Below are 15,216 nucleotides of genomic sequence, written 5' to 3' on the forward strand. Positions count from 1 at the left end.
CTTTTTAACCTGCATTGATAGGGATGTGTGTATGTGTAAAAATAACAAAATTTTAATGGCAAAACCAGAGGAAAAAAAAACATATGTAGTGTACTTCTGTTTCTGAAATTAACTACCTGAGCAAATAGTATCCGGGAGACATGTATGCATGTGTTTAACTTCATGCAAATGATTAGTTCCAGTTGAATCAATGAGGCTTCTCATGTTTAAAGTTATTCACATGCATAAGTATTTGTGGGATAAGAGACTATATTATACGATCCTGTAAAAAGAAAGGAATTGTATAAAATATAGTGGATTGTAGGAAAATGCTTGTACAATCTCTTATTGTTATAGAACTTACATCAGTAATCAGATTTTACAGCAGTCTGCAGTAGTATTTTTATGTTAAATAGGTACCTTTCAATTATATATATTTAAAAAATCTTCACCTGGAACATCAGACTTCTTACAGAGGTCTGTTAATTTTATTTTATCTTTAATATTTTGGCTGGCTTTACTGCTTTGTTGGTGACATTCTAAACTGGTGCAGTTAAAACAATACATAAAGTCTCCTTTCTGAACCAGAGCTATAAGTGGTGCATCAATATTTGTGTAACAGCAAAATCAGCACTTCTGTCATTCAGACCACTTTGTGTTGTTTTGTTTAGCATTTCCTAAATAAAGAGGTTTTAAATATGAATTTCAGTGAAGAGCCTCGTCTTTCATCTTTGTTCTTCGTTTTCCAGGCTTTTGTTTTGCTCAAATTCAAAAGGAATGACTGAATTTTTGTATTGAGTAAGGGTGAAAATACGGTACAGTTGTAAAACTGTGATCCCTGATAATACTATAAATAATCATTAAAAAATCCTCTGGCCTCCTTCCTGAATAGAAATACCAAATCATTTCTTCCATTCCACATACAGGTGTTGGAGACAAAAAATTACTGTAAGAAACCTGCACAGTTGAGGGCATGGATGAATTGCTGTGTTCTCTCATGGGACAAAGATTAGCCATGGTGTGGAAGGGGCAGGGAATGTGGTATCAGGCCTGTGCAGAGCATGAGAACCACCAAGGAATTCCAACACCAGCCCCCCAGATCTTGGGGCATCTCTATGGCGTGCCTGCATCTTGCCCTTCACTCTCCCTTCTTCAAGCAGCATGACTGCCACTAGTATCTCTGAGCATTACTCATCTCTCAAAAAAGGATGCTGAAAAGCCATGGAGCTGGCGTTCATGTTGTAAGGAGCAGCCTTAACACTCAGGAGGATTTCCAGTGCACCACAGCACTGAAAACAGTTATTGCTCAGCTCCAAGAAGACACACAAAAACAGCACTGTGAACGGAAAGGAGAAGACGGAAGAGCAGGTCATCAGCTTGGAACATCAGGTTGCTGAAGGGGAAAATGTGTTTGGCGTCTGCCATATCCTGTGTTCCTCTGCCCCATCCAGCTATGCTGATCAAAATCCTACAGCAACATTACAGGGTCTGCATTCAGCGTGGCGGGGAAGGGTAAAATGCACAGTGTATCCCTTTCCCGCCCTCTTTTTCATATTGCCCGGACTAATCTGGATGGTATTTGCACACGTTTGCTCCTTTCCTTGCTGCAGAGCGGAGGAGAGCATAGCAGGCCTATGGACACTGATTTATAAGTTTGTTTTGGAATCAACAGGCTCAGCACTGGGGATCAATGTATTTCCTCTTTGGTCACTGATTTAGGGCTATTGCTTGGAAAATTGTACTAGTTCTGAAAGCATTCATACTAGTCCAATAACTAAGAATCTTTGCAAACTGCTCAAGATTATTACTTTATGCCATCTGATTGCTTAGTTTCCTTGATGCCTTCAGGTGGTAAAAAGCATTGCTTTCCAAATCTAACTTTTCTTCAGGTAGCGGGTGATAAAAATCATGTCAGAATTCAGCTAGTGCAAGACGAAGATGTTGAATCAAATTAACGCTCTTTTAATGTTTGATATCTCCTCCTGGAAGAGACTCCTGAGGTCTCTTCCAATCCTAAACTTCTATGATTCTATGACCTCACAACCTATCTTGACTATCTGATATTCCCAGTTTTCATGCCGTGCTCTCTGTCAGTACCTGGCCCAGGCCAGGGAAGCTAATGAGTCACCCAGCAGACTAAATCGGGTGATGAATCTTGGTTACGTGCCACCTGAGGCACCTTGCGCATACACTAAGAAAAAGAAGTGATACAAAACGTTCATTTGTTTCTAGCCCTTTGTGGACCATAAGATATGGGATCTGCATTTATTTCAGGCCAGTGTGATGTCTTTTATTTGTGTGGTTTTTTAAATCCTGGTGCAATGTAATCCACATAGTTTTCCTTTCCCAGTATCCTCCTAGTTCTTCTTCAAGTTGTGCCTTTATGGGTGCTCCATGTCAAGATATGTGCACCCATGCACTCTTGATCAGAGATTTTTGTCAGAATTGTCCATGTTTGCTCCCTAGACACCCTTGTGCCCTAGTATAAGGGTATCTAGGGAAGGCAGACCCTGCCCCCACTCCAGTTCTTTCTCAGTCATGAAGGTCTAGCAAGTGACTTGGAGGCAGAGGAGAAAGAAGGCAGCTAGTAGAGCACTGATAGGGATGCATGTCTCGAAGAACTCCAGTTACTGGACAAGATAAATAACCTCTTTAGCTATTGAAAAGGCACTAAAGTGGTAGTGGTCCACCTCCTTCTTATGTACCCTTATATTGGGGCACAGCGTTTTCTAGGGCACAGGCAAAGACCTGCAGATGCTGCTGACAGATATCTCTGATCAAGAGCACACGGGCACAGGTGTATCCTGACGTGGAGCACCCACAGTGACACTACTGGAAGCACTCACGTTACTATACAACTTAAGTAACCGCTCTTCCTCCTCCTCCTTCTGAGCCAAGGACAAAGGTGGCTATAAAGTACAGGGTAACAACAGTGCATCTGTGTGGCCTTTTTAATCATTTGGACAACTCTCTTTTGCAGTTACAATGGGTTTGTCCTGTTCAATTTTCTTCTCAGACAGGTGGGGAAGACCATTTTTTGGAGGGGTACTAGGAAAAAGGAAAATACGTTGGCAACATGAGCTGCATTATAAAATGCATAAAAATTGTATGGCAACTTCTACCATTTTCTGGATTCCTTGTCAGGAGAAATAGTGCACCCTTTTGTGTGTATAGAACATAAGGTTCCGTGGTGGATGTCAGTGAGTTAATTGGATGTCAACTGAGTGGAAGGGTTGGTTTTCTTCTGCATTTTATTTTTCACTTGGAGTGGATTATGGGATCTGAGCCCTTCTTGGATTAAAGATGTGCTAGTTTTCTTTTCCATTTTCCTGCTCTTCCTACAATTTACCTCCTAGCCCCTGATCCTCAGGTCTCCCAAACTATTACATTACTGTAGCTTCTGAAGGAAAATATCTTTGGTTGGCCTTTTTTTTTTTTTGGTCAACTAATGAAAAAGGGCTCTCCCCCCTTCCTCCCAAGAGCTGCTTTGGTAACCAAAGCAACTTGTGTTAAGTGGAAATGAGGCTTTTGCTAATTTGTGTGCTTGCTTAGAGTTCCCTGCATATGGATCTTTTCAATGGGGTGTGCCTTTTGTGAATCAGAAGGAGAGCTACAGGCTGTCAGACACATAGTGCAATTGTTCATTTGTTTACATGTATGAGTGTAAGCTTTTGTAAAAGAGGTGCTGGGGAGGGAGAAGAAGGAGTTTTATTGTGTGTGGTTGAGTGAGTGTCATGAAACAACACAGTATATGGTTTCAGTGAGATACAGGCTGCCTATAGTGCGTCTGATGGGTATGGTCCATTTAATACTGATGAGCAGTCTCTCTGATTTTCATTTATTAGTAAGCCATATAAAAATTTAAATGACTTGAAGCTGAAGTAGCATTTGTCTACTCAGGCGGTAAACCACAAAAGGCAAAATATTCAAAATCTGCAAAGTTTCCAACACTTTCTTTAAATCATGTGCATTGTCTTTCAAAAGAGCAATGTAAATATGAATGAAACCAGTACCGTGATCCCACAGTGAGGCTATTCATTATAAAGGCCATGAAAGGCACAGTAGTATAGATTAGATATGGCTCTGATCCAAAACCTGCTTGCAGCTTTGGGAAAGTTAGGATCCAGATCTGAACTTTGTGTTTTAGGGCCATTTCTAGTAGAGGGTGATTTTTAACTTCATCCATAAAATTGGAGGAGCCCACAGGTTATAAAACGGTATTATTAAATAACATTTTGCCTGACTCTGATCTGCCCCTTTCCCTTCCCAAGATCAGTACTGTATAAGTGCAGAAGCCATGTTTTTGAGCACACTTGTGGCAAAAGCACACTGATTCAGGGACTTGTTGATCACTTTATCTGGTTCTGAACTCTCATCACACAGATTTTTTTTTTTAATAGGCCCGGCACCTTTCTGAAGTTAAAACGTTCTTTCCAGCGAGGATTTTGCAGGGTCTTGAAGGAGTTAAGTGGCGTGGCCTTTAAAGCCCCATGAAGCCCAAAATCTGTGGGCCAATCCACTTTGAACTATACTGTGCTACACTGAGTGGACTTGTGATGCTCCAGCTGTCTAGTGGTCACACAGATGGGTTTGAAAGGAAGGAGGGACCATGAAGGTGAGTATGTTTCTAGTGGGATAACATTTTTATTATAGACCTGGAAAAAAAAATAAAATCACTGATAATTTTTGTGTTGTCTGCAAACTTTATGGGAGTAGTAAATAAAGAAGAGGGCAAGTCTCTGATACAGAGCAATACAGATTATTTGGTAACCTGGGCACAGGCAAACAATATACATTTTAATGCAGCTGAATGGAAATGTATTTATCTAGGAACAAAGAATGAAGGCCATACACACAAGATGGGGGACTCCATCCTGGGAAGCAGTGACTCTGAAAAAGATTTGGGAGTTGTGAATAATCAGCTGAACATGAGCTCCAAGTGTGATGCTTTGGCTAAAAGAGCTAACATGATCCCTGGATAGGGGAATCTCAGGCAGGCATAGAGAGGTTATTTTACCTCTATACTGGGCACTTGTACAACTACTGCTGGAATATAGTGTCTAGTGTCTATAATTCAAGAATGATGTTGGAAATTTAAGAGGGTTCAGAGAACAGCCAGGAGAATTTTTAGAAGATTAGAAAACATGCCATATAATGGTAGAGGCAAATAACTCAATCTATTTAGTTTAACAAAGAGAAGGTTAGGGGGTGACTTGAACACAGTCAATAAGTAACTACATGGGGAACTAAATGTTGATAATGGACTTTTCAGCCTAGCAGAGAAAGGTATAACACGATCCAGTGGCTTGAAGTTGAAGCTAGACAAATTTAGACTGGAAAGAAGGTGCAATTTTTTAACTGTGAGCGTAATTAACCGTTGGAACAATTTACCAAGGGTTGTGGTGGACTCTCCATCCTTAGTAATTTTTAAATCAAGATTAGATTTTTTTTTTTTTTTTTTTTTTTTTTTTTTAGATATGCTGTAGTTCAAACAAGAATTATTTTGGGGAAGATCTTTAGCCTGTGTTATGCAGAAGGTCAGACTAACTGTTCACAGTTGTCCTTCTGGCCCTGGAATCTATGAATCATACTGTCTTGGCTTTGTTTCCCCTCCTGCGTATATAGGGGTCTTTGCACACTTTCGCCCTGCTCGTTTTTCCCCTGTGCACTTGTTGCCTTCATAGGCCTCCTCAGTCGTTGTAGCTGCATAGTCTCTAGGGAGTTGTCTGGCTATTTGTGGTTTTACTCGTCTTCAGCTACGTCAGAGATTCAGATCCAGTACTCAGGGACATTATGTGGATTTATGACACTCCTGTGGGGCTTTGGATCCATAAACCAATGAATGGATTACAGTGAGACGTAAAGTATTTTCATCTGTAACGTATAAGCCTGCCATGATATTGTTCATGTTGTTATGCAAAGGAAAGCTGGCATTGATATACTGACCTGTCAAAAGATAGGAGACGCCTGTAAGCATGAATGAACTGAGAACTTCTTTTGACAATGAATTTGGCCATTTCCTAATAACTTTCTACTTCTGGACTATAGTTTAGAAGAATGGATGCAGTTTTTCTTTTAATGATGAATTAAAATATTTTTAAAATAATTAAATACCAAAAAGCTCAGAACATTTTTTTTCAAACCTGGGTAATTTAAAGTTAGACTCCTAAATATAGATTGCACATTTGCATCATCCATTGACTTCAAGGATTCAGGTTGGACAATTTTGGCCAAAGACTCTTTATCATTAGCTGCACACATGTAAAATATCTTAAAGCTACAAACAAATCTATTTAAAATCTATCTAAACAAAAACAAAATATTTGAAAATCATTCCCTGATCTAGTAAACTGCAAAAACCTGTGAATACCAAAAGGACCATTAGAAGCTTGTTTGTTGGTCGTCCAATTTTTGAGTATCTATATTGCAGCCAACAATTGTAGGAGAAACAAAACAAGGCAGTAGATGTTACTTCTGCAAAGGATGAGATGGGATTGCAGAATTTTGGGCCATGCATGTCAGTGAAAGGCTTTTTTAACAATGGTCTGCGGGGAGATGTTGGATGGGATGGGAACTGAGTTACTGCAGAGAATTCCTTCTTGGGTGCTGGCTGGTGAGTCTTGCCCACATGCTCAGGGTTTAGCTGATCGCCATATTTGGGGTCGGGAAGGAATTTTCCTCCAGGGCGGATTGGCAGGGGCCCTGGAGGTTTTTCGCCTTCCTCTGCAGCGTGGGGCATGGGTCGCTTGCTGGTGGATTCTCTGCAGTTTGAGGTCTTCAAACCAGTTTTGAGGATTTCAATAACTCAGTCCTGGATTAGGGATTGTATAAAAGTGGATGGGTAGGGTTCTGTGGCCTGCCTTGTGCAGGAGGTCAGACTAGATGATCATATTGGTCCCTTCTGACCTATGAGTCTATGACTCCTAATCCATGTCATACCACATGCTGGTATGCCACAATGAAACACTGCTGAAAAACGTGTGGGTAAATTGTCTTTTTACTGTCATTCAGTGCAGTAGTGCCTAGCCTCTAAAGAGGCAGAGCATAGCAATCCAGAGAGCGGTATTGCTGGATTATATATCAATTAGTGTTTAGGTGCATCTGATGTTAAAAAGCACTGAAATAGCCTTAAAGTAGGCAGTGTGGTACAGTGTTTATTGCTAGGGATATGGAATTGGAAGAAGTGGGTTGTACTTTGATTCTTCCACTGACTTGCTATATAATCCTGGGCAAGTCATTTAGGAGAGATTTTCAAAGGCACAATAGGTAGTGAGATACCTAACTGCCATTTGTGCCATTTTCTCCCTTATCCTCTGTGCATTTCAAGTTTCTCCATTTTTAAAAGGAGGATAAGATTTACCTTTCTTTGTAAAGCGCTTAAAGATTGTTGGATAAAAGGGGTTTTAGATAAAATGCAAAATAGTCTTTGGAAAACTTACTTGAGTAATGGCTCAAAATCTATTTGAATCTGCAAGGCCAGTAGCCCAGACACAGTGGAAACAGCCTATATCCTCTCTGCTAATGTATCAAGCAGCAGAAACCTGTGTGAGGAAACTCTGTTGCTCCCTTGTGGAGTTTCGCACTCCACCAAAGGGAAGGCATGTTGGTATGGTGAGGGCATGGCCAAAGGGTCCACAGTGTGCATGGATCCACAAGACCTAAGCACTATTTGTGGAGGGGAGCAGTTGGGCTGTGTCCACACCTTCCCACCAATTCCCTTTTACTCTGCAGCAGTGTTTGCAACTGTGCTTCTCAACAGGCACAGGATGGTAAAGCTGGAGATTCTATTCCTAAACCCTGCAGTTCTTGTGGGCATTTCTTTGCATTCACTGTTTGCTCTTAATAGGCCTCATCCAAACCCCAATGAGGTCAATGGAAGTTATCTACTGACTTCAGTGTGCTTTGGATCAGACCTAATATGCTCATGTTACAGGGTTTGTCTTATAGTAATATTGTTTTAAATGGTAGTGTTTTGGAGCATTACTACAGAATGCTACAGTATTTTTTAAATAAAAGGGCTGCATGCCAATATTGCACAATGACATTTTGCTGTTCCAATTCTTATGCCTAGACATTCATCCCAATTTGGTCCAAATGTCTGGTATGTGATGTTTTTTTCTAAATACTGTACTGCTCAGTACTGTAATCTATCATGCATACTTTTGGATTATACCTACCAAGACAAATATACCTCAAATATACCTCAACAGCACATCAGATGGCGATAATCCCTGTTGAGAAAGCAATTGTGTTTGCATAGAATTAGGTGACTGTGGAAGTGTGGTTTTTTTTCTGAGGCTGGAATGAGACACATTTAAGGTGAGCAGTACCATGCAAATTTCCAATGATTTTCTATTGTTGCAATTTTTAAATGATTAAGCCACAAATATGGGGTGAACTGTTGATCGAGTATGACTGTTTCCGAAGTGTAGATCTGCATGCAGCCAAAATGTATTTCTCTGAAGTGGCACAATATGGTAGAAGCTTACTGTCCTTATACCATGCTGAGACCCACTACATTTTTGGTTTTAGCATTTCTTTCTTCCAAAAGGAATCTAGCCCCAATTTTAAAAAATGGTTAAGAAAAGCCAAGCCAACTATTGTATTTTCTAAAGCTGGCATGATTTGGAGATGAAATTAAGTCAAAAGGAAATGACAGCTCTAGACACCAAAGTTGACAGCAAGCCGACAAGCCAGTTTGTGGTTCTCATGAATTCATTTCTGGAAGGTACAGCAGTGGTCCAAAACACAAAAAGGGGACACAATTATTTTCCTTTCTGGTAAATTTCAAATAAAATATAATGTGCTACACAGAAAGGATCAAACTTTTTTGTGTGGAATTTCACACTTTTTCTGGTGTGATTCATCGCACCTCTATAGTCTCAGCCCTTCGTTTAAATAACCTTGCAGGCCTGCAGTTGCAAGCTGTTTTTGTGAAGCTCTCCTGGTTTGCAATAAAACTTTTTTTTTTTTTTTTTAAAGGTTTTAGGGCTTCAACTGACTTTTTTGTTCTTGTTTCCCAGGTCTGTTTTACTCGCATTTTATATTAACCACCCTATTGCACCTACTTGAGCCCTGTGATAGGCAAAAACACGTAACAGTTGCAGATAGAACAAGGAATGAATCACTGCATTCTGCCTTTCAATTAGATTACTTAAATTACAAAGCATAAGTATTCCTTTTGGTATGGCACAGCAGTATTATTATCTCACTGCATTGATGGAATGGGAGTGGAAGTGAACATAATTCTTCTTCTATTACATCGTTAATGAGCCACAATTAAAAATAGTGTGTTGGCATGCTAGAACGAATGTGTTATTTTCAGAATTTTCTGTAAGCCATTTCTGCTGTTGTACTTAGCCAGCGCCATGTTGCTCTTGAAAGCTTTTAGATATAAAATTGCTGAAAGGTCTGTCTGCTTGTCGAAAGCTAATTGGACAGTAAAGTCTGTCAGCTATAAAGGATTAAGTTTGCTACTGTGTGTCGAAGTCTATTAGTGTTTCTTAGGTTTTCTTTTTGGATTACTCATTTACTATATAGGGAAAAAAATCACACTGTACAGTAGGTTTGTTATATATGCACAGAGCTACACTTGGATTCCATATCCGATGCTTTTGGTTGAAAGCCTGACTCAGAGGTGGTGCAAGACTGCTAATGCTGATGCTTTCAGTGTTCAAATATATATGTGTATACGCACATGTAGGAGTTTCATTTCAATTGTCTCTTTTAGATCTTTTTCCAAAACTTAAAAGTTGTTGTTAGCATTTTGCTAATTTTTTTTCAGCACTTGTAGCTTCTGAAAGAATTGACGTCACTGAGAGAGTAGAAAATAATCCTGTCGTTTTTGTCTTGACAGTGTTCTGCTCTGTGCTCCAAAAACCTGATACATAATAATGGATGAGCCAAAGATTTCTTGGAATTGTCTCCTCCCCCCCCCGTTGCGCAATTCTGTTCTATTTTTAGCATCATAGCAGGAAGCTCATCAGTGCCTTGGACCATGTTCATGTTTAAACCATATAGTTTCTTGTAACTTTAGAACACAACGAAGTTGATGGGTCAAGTGCTGAGGAGTGGTTTGTTTATTTTGGTAACCTGACATGGGGTCATACTGAAAAGCAACCTTGCTTGAAATCCCTGGGTGGGGTGGTCGGTGAATTAAGGGCTCCCCATCACACTACTATCATGACTCCCATTGCATTGAGTCAGCAGCACTGTGTGGAGCACTTGATTTGCTGAAACCTTGGCACTGAAATGGTTGGCTGCATCCACCTCATGACCATCTCTGTTAGAAAGCTCCATCTCCCAGGGGACCTGCTTACCCCTCCCTGCCTCTTCTGCCTGGCCCTCCAGAACTTCCTCTTCCACCCTAGAGCCTATCCGATACAGCCTCTGTTTTCAAGTCTTGCCCAATAGCAGGTGAGTCAGGGACAGAGCAGGTGAAAAAAATTAAATAAAAATTAAATTTGGTGAAAAATTAACCTTATTTTTTCAATGCATTTTTCAATCAGCTTTATTTGACAGGGAAGCCTGCCAAAACACAAGTAGCTGATGAACTTAGGAGACCTTGGTTCAAGTCCTTGCTCTGCCTATGTGACCTTGGGCAAGTCACTTAGCCTCTCAGTGCTTCAGTTCCCTGTCTATTAAAGTGACAGCTGGTCATAGAATATCAGGGTTGGAAGGGACCTCAGGAGGTCATCTAGTCCAACCCCCTGCTCAAAGCAGGACCAATCCCCAGACAGATTGTTATGCCAGTTCCCTAAATAGCCCCCTCAGGGCTTGAGCTCACAATGCTGGGTTTAGCAGGCCAAGGCTCAAACCACTGAGCTATCCCTCCCCCAATGTGATGAATAGTAGTTCCATACCTCACAGGGATGTTTGTGAGGATATACACGATGCTTGAGAGGTACTCAGATACTGTAGTATTGGAGGCCATATAAGTACCCAAGATATATAGGTAGGATATAAGCAGTGTTGTTGGCTAATCTTGGCCAAATAAAGGAGAGTTTCATGAATGAGGGGAATAACTGTCTGACACATCATGCTCAGAATGTGTGTGTGAAGTTCGGCGTCCATCTGGAGAGAGACTGTTTAACTATGGAACTCAAAGAAAGGTGTGGGAAAAGAGTACCAAATTATAGCAAAGGGAGCATTTTAAAATGTTTTCGCTGCAAGCAGTTGCAAATATCTTACCAAAAATTGACATTGGAAATGCAATTGTTCTGTGAAGAGCTATTGGGCCAAGTTTGGAGATGGAATTTAATCATTCAGGTGTGAAACAGAAGGATTTAAAGTTCTGCTTTTAAACTACAAATTTCAAATTAACCTTCGCTCTGGAGTCGCTACTGACATCTCCATAATATCATTGTTGGTACTAATGTCTGTTTGTACATCAGTTCACAAAGCCCTCGTCCAGACTAACCCGCGGCATCGGCGGGTTAAAATCGATTGCTCGGGGATCGATATATCGCGTCTACTCTGGACGCGATGTATCGATCCCCGAGCGCGCTTACATCGATTCTGGAACTCCATCAACCCGAACGGAGTTCCGGAATCGACACGGAGACCCGCGGACATCGATGCAGCGCCGTCCAGACGGGTGAGTACCTCGATTTTAGAAATTCGACTTCAGCTACGTTATTCCCGTAGCTGAAGTTGCGTATCTAAAATCGATTTTAATATCTAGTCTGGACGTGGCCATAGAAACATTTCAGACAGAAACATTCTAGGCTCATAACAAAAATTCCATCTTGAGTTTCTGGTGACAAACCAGCAGGGCTTTGCTGTCGTGGTTGGTGATGTCAGTGTAATTTCTCTAGAGTTTTCATTAACCTGAGGTCCCGGATCTCCTCCTCCCTGTGGACTGCTCAGGGCATGTTGATTTTAGACACCCAGTATCCCTTGGGAAAGGACACTTCCCTTGTTTTGTTGTGTTCCTTTCCCCAGCTGCGCAGCTCCTGGTCTGTTCTTTGAACTTTCCAGCTTCTGTGCTTTGCTCCTTGCTGGCAATCCCAGTGTAGTTGACAAAAGTCCTACTTCACAAAGCTTTAAAAAACAGGGGTGCAGCAAATTTCATTTGACTGCCAGCACCCAGAGCAGAGCACAGTTGGGAAAGCGACAGAAGTGACTGGGGTGCGGGCAGCTAGAAGGGGCAGCGAACATACAACAGTGGATCATGGGTGGGAGAAAGGGGAGAAGAAGAGGCAATGTATGGGGGAAAAGAAAGGAAGTTGGAGAATAAGGGAAGGGTGAGATTAATGAATAATTTAAAAACATTAGTTTACTAACCTTTTTAGTGCCCTGCTGACATGCAGTACATGCCAGGCAAAGCCACAACTTGCATAGCCAGTGTGCTGGCCTCTTTGAAATCAGTTGCAAAACTCTCATTGACTTCAGTGGACCAGGATTTCACCCATATTTAATGCATGCCCCATGCTGCTGAGGTTTGTCATGTCACAGTATATAGGTTCACTGAGTACACATGGCATGCTGATATGCGCAAGGTTAACCTAAACGTGACTGTAAATCTGTGGGGAATGGGGTAGCCTGAGTAACTCCATTGATTCCAGCAGTTACGTGAATGTAAAATTGGAGTAACATCATGGTGAGTTAGACCCTTCATTTTTTCCTCAGGTGGAAGGTCTGTAGGGGGAATTATATTGCATATATATTTTGATTTGTATTGGTACTTGTGGGAAAGTCTCTTTCTGGTGTCTGTAAGCTATAAGACCCTGTAATATTTACATCTTGAAGTTACAGAGATAATTCTTTACTTTTTCCTTTCTTTTATTAAAAGATGTCTTTTTAGAGAACCTGATCGATTGTTTTTCTCTGTTTCCCTTGTTTTATCCCAGGGGATTGGGATAACTCACCAGGACAGGTGGGGAGACGGGAGGGGGAGGGATAAAATCTCTCTCTGTTTTCCTTGAATCTTTTTGCCTCTTTTTGGAAGGGAAGGGAGATGCTTCTCTGTATGGTGACTTAAGAGGTTAGATCAGTATCTCAGGATAGCCCAGGGAGGGAAGTTCTGAGAGGGGGAAGGTGGGGAAATGGTTTTATTTCTCCTTGTTTTAAGAACCCAAGGGATCTGGGTTCTTGGGGTCCCCAGGGAAGGTTGGGGAGGTCAAAGAGCCCCAAACACTATATTTTTGGGTGGTGGCAGGCTATCAGATCTAAGCTGGTAATTAAGCTTAGGGAAATTCATGCTAGTATCTCATTCCTGGACTCTAAGGTTCAGATTTGAGAAAGAATGCTATGACACGAATTAAAATATATTTTGTAATGCTTGCTTTTTTCTGTTTGTTCACTAATTAATTTAAAGTAATCGTTCATCCATTGGAACAGATATATCTCAATTATTAATGCAAAGTTCTGCTGTAAGTTTAATACAGTGTTAAGGGTGAGAATGTGAGTGAACAGAATTCAGGAAATTCATTTAAAGTTTTGTTTTGCAACCTGAGGCCCAAGGCACAGATACTGTGTGTTATAATATACAGTATGCATTTTGTTAAATTGCTTTGCAAAATCATCCAGAAAACTGTTAGCAAAGACCTGCCAGACAGTTCTTATTCACACACACACCACTTTCACATCCTCTGCACTGTGCATCCCCAGCACCACCTTATAAAGAGTTAAAAATAAGAGCAACATTCTCCCTTCAGTTCTTCATCCACTTTGTAGGTTACCTTTAACTATGGTGCTACACTGAAAAGAGTGGTGTTCCATGGGTATGGAGAGGGCAGAATTTTTCTGTTACTAAGGCTGTGTCTACATGGGGATAAAAAAACTGTGGCTGGCTCGTGAGGGTCAGGCTCTAGGGTTGAAAAATTGCTGTTTAGGCTTGGGAAGGAGCTCAAGCTCTGAGACCCTGTGAGAGTGTGGAGGATCCCAGAGTTCAAGCCTGAACCCAAACATCTACACAGCCGTTTTTAGCCCCGGAGCCCTGCAAGCCCAAGTCAGCTGACCCAGGCCAGCCAACTGAAGGACGTTAATCTCTGTGTAGATGTACCCAGAGAGAACTGGCTACTAACCAGGCTTTTCTAGAAACTATGTAAAAGAACAAGTTAAATTGTGAAATAGAAGACTGGAAAACACACATGAGCAGAACCCAAATGACCATCAGTAGTCCCTTTTCTCAGATACGACTGAAGAATTTGTAATGTTTCATTCTTGTTAGCATCAAATACTTTGTTTGGTGCTATTGTTTTAGCCACAGCTGGAATAAGTACTTATTGCACTGGGCCTGCAACTATGAAGGTGATACATAGTGACTGGAAATTATTTGTACATAATCTGCGTAGTTATGTTATCTCCTAAATGCATATGATGTCATGCCATTTCAAATGGTATCTCATGACCTTATGCACTGTACTTTGTGTCTTGTGATATGAATCAATGTCATCTTATGCACTGCTAAATTTACAGCAATGGCATTGACAATGAAAGTAACATAAATATTGTGGATGCCTGGGATGCTTTTGGTGTTTGTGTATGTTATAAGATGGAATACTTTTGCTTTTACATTGATGAACTACGGGAGCAGTGCTATAAATGAAAGTTCTGTGTTTATCCACAGAGGGACTGTGGTAATGTGGTGGTAATGCTTACTTGACATGGCCTTTGCTGAAAACATAGACTCCGACATCTAGTCTAAGTAAAAATATAACAATAAACAGGACACAGGATTTAATGCATGCAAGTCTCTCAGAGTCTACCAGGGGGCTGCCATAGCATAGTTATACAGGTAGGGAAGCAATAAGGAACCATCATCAATACAGATCTCTCATTCTTCTTTATGTGGCAGTATTAATCTCCCCATAGCTTTTACTAACTCTCCCCATCTCCCCGAAGGCTTCAGTGTTACACTGCCTCAGACCATTGTCCCCAGCTGCTTTCATTTCTGCTGCCTGGCTGAGGCTGGAGGGAGAATCATTCAGGTTACATTATGGAGAAAAATATTGGTTGCTGCCCAGAGTCTTTCTCTCTAGATTTGTTCCCTCCCATTGGGACTGTTACTCGTGCTTTTTTAGATGGGGGGTTAAAATAAATGTTTCCTATTTTTTTTTAAATACCCACTGTTTGTGTCTAAAATGATAGCACTTGTCCCAGCACCCCTTTTAACTTTAAGGTCATATGTGTCTTTTGAACTTGCAAGAGAGTCAATGCCAAAAGGAAACCTTTTCCCCCCTGACAGAGCAGTTTTTAAATAATTGCAATCAGTAGTACACAGTGTGGAGCAAA

The 15,216-nt window shown here is 40.9% G+C and overlaps 1 protein-coding gene across 10 annotated transcripts in view; it reads left to right on the forward strand.

Annotated features, from left to right (window-relative positions):
* The window catches only part of ATXN1 (ataxin 1), a 303,257-nt gene that overhangs the window by 79,708 nt on the left and 208,333 nt on the right, over positions 1 to 15,216 (forward strand). Inside the window, exon 7 of one of the 10 annotated variants that reach the window (XM_030552464.1) lies at positions 4,380 to 4,594. The exons of the other annotated variants lie outside the window; for them this stretch is intronic. The gene's annotated coding sequence lies outside the window, so the exon portion shown is untranslated. The remainder of the gene's footprint in view (positions 1 to 4,379; positions 4,595 to 15,216) is intronic. 10 annotated transcript variants of the gene reach the window in all.

The sequence above is a fragment of the Gopherus evgoodei genome, chromosome 2 (genome assembly GCF_007399415.2).
Source record: "Gopherus evgoodei ecotype Sinaloan lineage chromosome 2, rGopEvg1_v1.p, whole genome shotgun sequence".
Taxonomy (NCBI): domain Eukaryota; kingdom Metazoa; phylum Chordata; order Testudines; family Testudinidae; genus Gopherus; species Gopherus evgoodei.